This window comes from Pagrus major, chromosome 15, assembly GCF_040436345.1.
Source record: "Pagrus major chromosome 15, Pma_NU_1.0".
In the NCBI taxonomy this organism is placed as follows: domain Eukaryota; kingdom Metazoa; phylum Chordata; class Actinopteri; order Spariformes; family Sparidae; genus Pagrus; species Pagrus major.
This window is the reverse complement of record NC_133229.1, coordinates 19,482,056-19,491,219: the sequence shown is the minus strand read 5'-3', so window position 1 is coordinate 19,491,219 and position 9,164 is coordinate 19,482,056.

The following is a 9,164-nucleotide window of genomic DNA, read 5'->3' as shown; positions in this document are numbered from 1 at the left end:
TGTCACTTTGAGTATGTTAGCATGCTAGCTTAACGCACTGCACAAGTCACTAGCATGGCTGTAGCCTGTTGTTTTGTAGTCTTTTTAATTGACCATCTCTGATAACATGTCAACTTTATGGTCATACACCTAGCATGATAAAGGAAAAGAAAGTGAAGTATACTTCATTGAGAAAAGAGTTCATACCAGGTTTATTGGATTTCTGTAGACAGGATGTTTAATAGTCCCAGTTGAAATCATATGAGCTTAGTAGAACTAACATGCCTTTAGAGAAAGTGTCACAATTTGTCCCTGTGGAGTGGTCTAGATGACTGAGATGCATTATGACTCTGGGTTGTGACCTTTGTCACGTTATCACTCCCATCAACTATCACTTCTGTTGAGTTTACAGAGTTGATGAGATAAGAAAGAAAGGGGTTTCTGCGTGGGTGATTTTATACAAGTGCATTTTAATGTCTTCAGCTTCATAATGGTGTGTGTGGTTGCCTGTGCTCTCGTCGTCAAATTTGCCTAACAGGCAAATCATTGTTGGAGCCCCACACCACTGGAACATCGAAACCTAACAGAGTTTTATGGCATCATTCAGCAGCCCTGAGGGAATTTAACAGTAATTACAGATTACTCACTACAGTAGATGCCATTAAACGCAATAGAGCATAAAGAGCTGCAAATTAGACTGTAGTACCAACCCTTCAATTCTGTGGGTGTGAACAGACAATTTGATGGCCATATAGAAGGTTAACTGTGACATAATGATTAGATAATTCAGACAAGAGGTGACAAATCTCCCCAGTTAAACGTTTCTATAGGCAGTCCCCTCCCCTAGACAGTTTGACAGATACAACCACAGTAGTAGCTGGTTATGTTAAGTAATAAACTAACTGAAGCTTACTTTATTGGTGCAATTGTGTGTAAAATATAGATGGAAATTTCTATCATCAACATTGTCTGTATCGCCTCAGGAGAAGCTCCATTACAGCATATTGACCCAGTTGTAAAAGTCAGTGAAGCGTTAAAAATGTGTGAGTTAGGCTGCTGAACACAGTGTTTACTGTGTGAAGCATCCTCTTCATAATGTTGGACACACCCTCTACTCAGAGACAGTAATACAGTTAATATTAATACAAAAATATCACACATTTTCGTTGAATGAATTTTTACAGAAAAAGTAAAAATTCTGCATGCAAAAATGCCCAGAAAGCCACTACGCTGTAAAGTAAGGTGAAAAGCAAAAATATCATAGCAAATTGTACTAGTTTGGTGATTAAGGACTGAGCAGGAAGTACATATCTAGTTCAGATGTAGGATGTAGTTCACAGACACAATGAATATAACTCTGAGTCGCAACGAAAATGTGTGTGTGTGTGTGTGTCCGTGTGTGTTTTAACAGATATTGACTACTAGTCGTTGAGAGCTAATGGAATGCCAATTGGTTCCCATGCAGTGAACCATGACCCCCCTTCCTCCCCCAATAAGACAATACCGACCACCTGGACCAGTAGAGTGTGTGTGTGTGTGTGTGTGTGTGTGTGTGTGTGTGTGTGTGTGTGTGTGTGTGTGTGTGTGTGTGTGTGTCCATAATAATATTGACTGGCTGTAATGTGAGAGGTCAGAACACAATAGCACTGTGACTCTGAAGACTTAACACCATGCTGTGAGAGGTCACAGCTACGTGTCACACACTCATACACTCACAAACATGCGTGCACACACACACACACACCCACACGTGACTGGATCTAGTGCATGGACATTAGAGATGTCGATGCCCATTGCTCCCTTTTTTCATGCTTTTAATGACAAGCGGTTGATTGTGAACAAATGCTCAATTATTTGGTTTGTGCAGACTTTTATAAAGACTGCAATTAACCATACCCATGAACATCATGTGAAAGCTTGAAAGCAAAAAAAGGGTCACAAATGAATTACTCGCAATTTTAAAAAGTTAGATTTGTTCAAAAAGGGTAAATTGTGCATTTCTTGGGGACTCATTTCAGCTCTGTTTTGATACACGTTTAGTGCTCTAGAGTTTTTAATGACAACTTAAAACATCAGCCTAGTCGCCAGGATAAAATGTTGGCGGTTAACATTTCTGCAAACTACAGATTAATTCACATTTGTATGTTATAGCCTACATACCGTTTTGACTTTTCTATAAAACATGTCATATCATGTTCTGATTACATGTTTATGACCTGACTTTCATATCATGAGTTGCAGGGGATGGTGCTGAAATTATGGGCGACAAGGCTGCCAAGCCAGTGACTACAGATTGACCTCAGGGCAAAAGCCAAAACATCACCTTTTCCTAACCCTAACCAAGTGGTTTTCGTGCCTAAAACTAATCAGACCATAATTGCAGCACTGTCAAAAGATAAAATTGAACCTAAGGAAAAATAAATTTGCAACATAAAGAAATAAAAAGTTTCAAATTATCTGTGTATTGCAGAAAGGTACATTGCCAAAATGTATTCTGGTGCTTGGGTCGCAAGTGTTCATGGTAATGAAAGAACATTGACCCAGTGCAACAGTGTAACTCACTGATGTGTTTTAAATCAAATACATACATCTATGGCACAGAGGAATAAGCTATATCATGATTTGGAAACACAAAAAAAAACGTTATTAGGATCATTGTATTGTTGGTATTGGCCTTTTCATTGGACTTGTTGACAATAAAAAAGTCTGAATATTACCAGCTTTATGTCCTTTAAAGCCATTCGCTCTTTCGTTGGTTAAAATTGGGAAAACCCGAATAAAATACCTTTTATAAATTGGCTTAAATAGTTAAAACATTATAGCATGTACTTTCAAAGTGTTACAATTCTTATATTTCTTGAAAACCACCGGTACAGGCATAGTTGCTTTCTTCATTTTTACTGTACTGTAGCATGAGATTGTATTACTGTAGGTCTTGTCACAAAGATATAATAATGTTCCAGTGTGGTTTTGTGCAGTTATACAGGTTAGAGGACCTTTCAGACTTAGATTTGTTATCTGGAAATCTTGTGTCTGTGTCTTTGTGGTGTGTTTGCTGTATGTCAATGTCAAAGCAGATCTTCTGCCTCGATTAGAAATTGACAGTTGCCATCTTTTGCTGAATGCCAGTGTTCCTTAATCCTACTTAAAAGTTTAAATAGCCTTTAAAGTTTCTGACACACTACATTACTTTGTTACTGATTTGCAACTTGCCCACTGCAGTGAAATGGATAAGGCTCATTTGAATGCAAGGGCGAAATGTCCGTTGTAACAAATCTGAATCTAAAAGGCCAACTAATCTCTCTGTGTTTGCCTGTTAGCCTTTGTCCAGTTCTTTTTCCTATCACTCCCTGTGTCTCGTCTCTCGATCTTTATCTTACAACTCTCCCTGGAACTCCATTTGTTCATTTCCATCTGGTACTCTACTGTGAAAAAGGATACGCTGCGCCAACTGAAAAACATTGCTGCGTGCATGTGTGTGTGTGTACTCTGCTTGTTGATCAGTTCCAGCAGTCTGGTATTACAGTTGTTCTCACTTTGCTGTGATCAAACAGTAGTGACAGACACACTGCTGTGCACACACACACACACACACCCCTGATGTCATGCAGCGTGCTAATTAAATACTGTACTGGAGTGTTGTCATGTTTGGGCTGGAGTCCATTCAACACACTGTTTATCCTTCAGGTCCTGAACAGAACAGACCTCACACACCAGCCCTGACAAAGACCAGCAGAAATGCTGCCTCACATCTTCTGTTAAAGTTTGCCCTTGAACACAGCACAGATGCTGTTTTTTTCCACCAGCACTTTTGGCTGCACCGAGTTGAGCCATGCTGCACCCGCAATGGACCTGCTCTGGTGTAGGGCAAGGCCTCGCCCACCCCGCCTACAAAGGGGGCTGACGTCTTGCGACTGTGGCCAACCCCTAACAAGCCCCCGTCTCACCCTCAAACGAATGTGTGTTGCAAATCGATACTCCACTCCTGTCTGTGCAAGAAACCTGAGTGAAAGACATTTGTCAAATCTGTATACAGCTCTGAATGTCTTTATTTTCTCTCAACCTGTTTGTACATTCAAACATCTGCTGTGTTTTACTGTTTCGTCATGTTTGCTTTCCACTGTTTCGGGAGTCGTGTTAAGTTACTGCCGTTAAAATGTTAATGCTGCATTAATGCTGTAATGCTGCTTCATAATAAAAGATTTTAAATTACTACTACTATAGACTACTACTGCCAATGCTGACATGCGTGTATGTTCTGTGCTTGCATGAGAAAGAATAACTACTCTGTAGTCAGTAATCTAAGTGCTCCTATCCCAAAAAAGAATTGAAAATGTTTGAAAATTTGCTACAAAGTTTTGCTTTACTTTCCTTTGGAATAGTGTTTAGTGGAAGGATACAGAAGAGACACTAAATGGGTGACGTTACTGATTAATTGTCAGTGTGTTCAGTCTTAATTACTGCACTGACGCTATTTTGACATCCTGAATTGGCCAAACTGATGCTGATAAGGGATGACTCATTGTAAAAATAACTGTCGCCAGTTGGCCACATACACAGCCTGATGGCTGACTGTCTACTTGCTGTGCCAGAACCCTTATAAACATATTGCTGAGCAGTTAAACTTTGCTTTGACCAAATAAAATGCAAGCAAAGATGCTTTCAACAATCAACCTTCAACAATCAGATAGTCTAATCAGTCAGACTGCAAAAATACACCTTAATTTACCTTGTTTCACATAATCGATTACATATGAGTTTGAAGTTATGTTTAAGACAATGATATCAAAGGCAATGGCAGCTTCAAATAATCTAGAGGTAAACACAGGCATTTAAAGCAGCATTTTGATCCGCTGTTGTGTGTCACGCTGCGCGTTGCGAGCGACACAAAAGACACTTTTGAATCTGATGTGAGCGACAAAGGCATCCAGGCTGCGTCTACATCTGTTGCAATCCGATTTGTGCTGGCAGTATGACCATAAGCAAAAGCCCCAGAACAGCTACTAAACTAGACATCTTGGTGACATTGTTTTCTACTGGAAGCTTAAGTTGACTAGTTTCCATTGTGAACCTTATTCTTGTGACCTGTGAATTTCAGCAGTTGATCATTTTCTGTCTTTCTGTCTCTGAACTGTTACTAACTGTCCTCTGTTGTACTGTTGCAGCTACATGTTTTGGTGTTTTCAAGTCTCTTGTGAAGCTCTCCATCTCAATAAGATGGTTAGCTTTGAGTCTAAGTTATGTTTTTATCTGTATTAAAGATGCTGCATAAAAACAACATAGTTATTAAATTGTTCAGTCAGTAGACAGTTCACATGCTTATCTTCAAGGGTGTGGGAAAGAAACACAATGAGCAGTGTTTTGTGAGTACAGAGTCAATTTGGTTATTGGAAAATAAAAGCATGTGGTTAGCAAGTTACCTCAACAGCTCAGTGTGAACAGAGGAAATGGAAAAATAGACACGGTTGTTTCTAATAGATGGTCTCTACTGTGCTTTTGTGTGATGGTCTCAACTGCCACATGAGGTCAAAGCAAAGAGTGGAAAAACACATCTTGAGGTGCACACACACCTTTGTGTTGTGAAAAATCTGTGAGTTTATCCGTCTGAATAAAGGTGAATCTTTTTCTATCTGTCTGTCCTAAACTCTAAATTTGGTTGGTTTTTCTTTTATGCAACTACTGTAAAGGATTTCATTTAAGTTTTGGTTATTAAAACTCTATGAAACATAAACATTTGTTTCTTGCTACATCATGGTTAAACCTATATTCTTGGTAACCACATAACATGTATTTTATGTGTTTTGATATAATACAAATAACAAAAAAAACAAATTTTATGATGTCTATGTGAAATTTCTGATTGAGGCAACATTTGAGCATTTCCAATGATGCTATACCCAAATTACACCCAGATGTCACCAATAACACCCAAAATGATTCTGTTCTATTCAAGTGTCCCAGGAAGCCATGACAGCATAACAACTAGCCAGCACGCACAATACCAGGACCTTGAAACAGGCAGCTAAATGAAAATAAGCCATCATTCATTTTATTTATTATACCTGTGTGTTTCCTACTGTGGCATGTAAAAATGTCTGAAATGAAAAAAGTTGGCAACATCTGATATAAATATGAAAACTCAGCTACATGCCTCTTTACTTTGTAAATGTAATTTGCAAAGGGAAAACATGACACTTAACAGATTTAACAACCAAAACACAAGCAAAAACATGGTATCGTTTTAGGTTTAAAAGCAAACATAGCATTCTGCAAAAGGAAATGTTGCACTAGAATGAAATGTCATGACACGTAGAAAATAGACTTGTGGATGAACACTGAGGGAGGAGTCACATTACTTCAACAAAATTACCTCATGACATTTTCTCCCCTGAAACACTGAATTCTGCTGTTTTCTCTCACTTTCTTGCTCTTTATCTCTAGTCTCTGCAGCACAATCCCCCCGCACGTGCATGCCTACACATGCATCTAACACATGTGGGGAAAAATAAAACCCACCACAAACACCCTTCAAAAAAAGAATCGAAAACGTGATATTTGAGCAGAGACACCAGAATGTGCACTCGGTGCTTCCCCCTGGGGCTGGTAGGCTCCCCAGAAAACAACAAAAATTGAGTTTGGGTTTTGTCTCCACATCATGATAGATTATCATCTATTATCTTAAAGCTTTTCTTATGAATACATGAATAATAGCCTATAAGTAATAATCAAAATCACATTAAATGCCAATTGTTATTGTCTCATCATCTGAAGTTTAGCAAAGATCAGTATGGCTGACTTTATCTTATGTCAATAATGCAAATAATATGTTTTGGTCTAGACATGTGCAACGTGTATCATTACTGTGGGCTGCTTTTGTGTGTGGACGATATGTATGATATCAAAGATATCATCAGACAACAACGGATATTGTTACTGTCAGTGTAGCAAGTGTGAGTTACATCCTTACTGCTCTTCCTGACAACACGCCTCTGGTAGGCCACAAAGATAACATTTTGACACAGACAAGGAACCCTCGTGGGTTGATGTATTAGTTAAAAAACGGCTCAAATTTCTAGAGATTAAGTTAGTTCTATTTCTCTTCGTAAAATTTGTTATAAGGCAGCGATAGCCTCTTTCTCCTCCTCTCTTTCTTGAAGCTGTCCATGGTTCTGAGATGTTCTTTGCAGCCCCTTTCACATGTGCACTGCCACCCTAAAGTTTCCACCAGTTGGCCTGGACCATAATTGGACTTTACCCTGCCAGCTCCCTCGTACCAGGTACGGGTAAGATGTATCTGATATCGCTGTGTTGATGTAGTTCCTAGAACATCATAATTAATTATGATAATTAATTTAAAAAATATGAAACAGCATCAATCAAACCTTTGTGACTGAATGGATTAAAGGTGTTATTGATAACATTCAGCCACTAAATGTGCCATTCCGTCTCCCCCTTCCATTACATTCATGTTACAACACCGAATCATCTGCCCCCTCAAGTGGTTGCCAGTTTGTGAACTAGCTACATTGCTATCACATACTAAGAAACATAAATGTTGTTGCTAAGGCTGGCTAACATTAACATGGCTAACGCTACGCTGGGCTCATACTGTCGATCTTCCACAAACTGGCAGCTACCAAGACCGATGCCTGACGAAACACAGATGCCACAAGATAATAACACTGTTTTACTATTGGCTCACAAACCTTGGCAGAAGCTGAAACAAACTGTCAGAATTCTTACACAGACATAAACAAAACAATCATTTTGGGCCCAACAACCATTTTACATGTATTGAGTACGGTCATAATAATGTTTTTAAGGAAGAGAGATACTTTTATTCTGCACTTTTTTACAAGCAAGTGTGTGTGTTGGTGACATTGCACGGAGAGTAGTTGCTTCGAACTCTTTTCTACTTGCCTATATATTGCTTTCCACACTTTCACTGATATTGCTGTTGAGTCCAAATACATGACTGACATCAACGCAAAAACAGTCATCATCACATGACCAAACAAATCCATCAACCCAAACCAATCATTGCCAGGACATGATTCTCCCAATGCTGTCCAGAGTTCATATGCAAAAACAGATTACAACAGCCACAGTGGAATTTGACCACTGCTTGAAAAGATATCTCATTGCAAGGTCGAAGCCAACTATCATCCAGGCGGAATGAAAGTTGGAACTGAAACTGTTGTGAGGCATGTGATGGCTGACTTTATTTTGCTTGCAAATAAGCAGGTGAGTACAAAGGAACCAAAGACTCAGATAAAACAAAACAAAATAAGGTTTTCATTTCAGGTGTAGATCTATGAACACTAATTGAGGCTGTGATCGCACCTTTCAAGGTGAAACATTGTGAGAAGCGTTTACAACTTTTTTGCTTCCAATCCTTTAGTGGAGACAAAAGCATTCAAATTTTATTGTGGTTCTCGTCCCTGTTTGTTATATTTAGACCTATCTTTTTTAAAAACCTGTAACAAACCTGACAGATGCACATATGTAAGCACCATGTTCCATCATTGTGCCATGTCTGTTTGTATGTGTGTGTAAGTGTGTGTGTGTGTGTGTGTGTGTGTGTGTGTGTGTGTGTGTGAAGTTTCCATAGAGAACAGTGGGCTGACTCAAAATGAGAGCTCAGGGTTTCCTCTACGAGCCTGAGTGACAGAAGACGAGTGGAAAACTGGTTTCACACACAAACACACACACACACATACACACACAAGCAGAAGCTCAATATTCTACAAAACCATACTAACATATACACACAACAAAGAACATACTGCGAAAAAGCAGCAATGCAAAACACAGTAGTACAAACACAATTGCATCAGACATTGCACACTGAGATGGAGGCATATTTGTATATACATTGTGAAACACACATGACATTACACCCACATACCTTTGTTGACAAGGTGTAGTAGGCGCCGTTCAACAGCCAGAGCAAACTTCTCCAGGACAACTATGCAGAAACACTCAGGGGGGCTAAATAAATAACAGGATCATCACAAGAGGTCAAAGGTCAAAATATACAAGCACTATAATGCAAAAGCATCAGACAAGATATACAGTATGTATCACACTGCATCAAAAAGGAGCACCTGAGGATCTTTGTTTTCAAAGGTTACAACAAACCTGGATGTAGTGAATTCAATGTATGTATAAAATCAGAAAAAGAA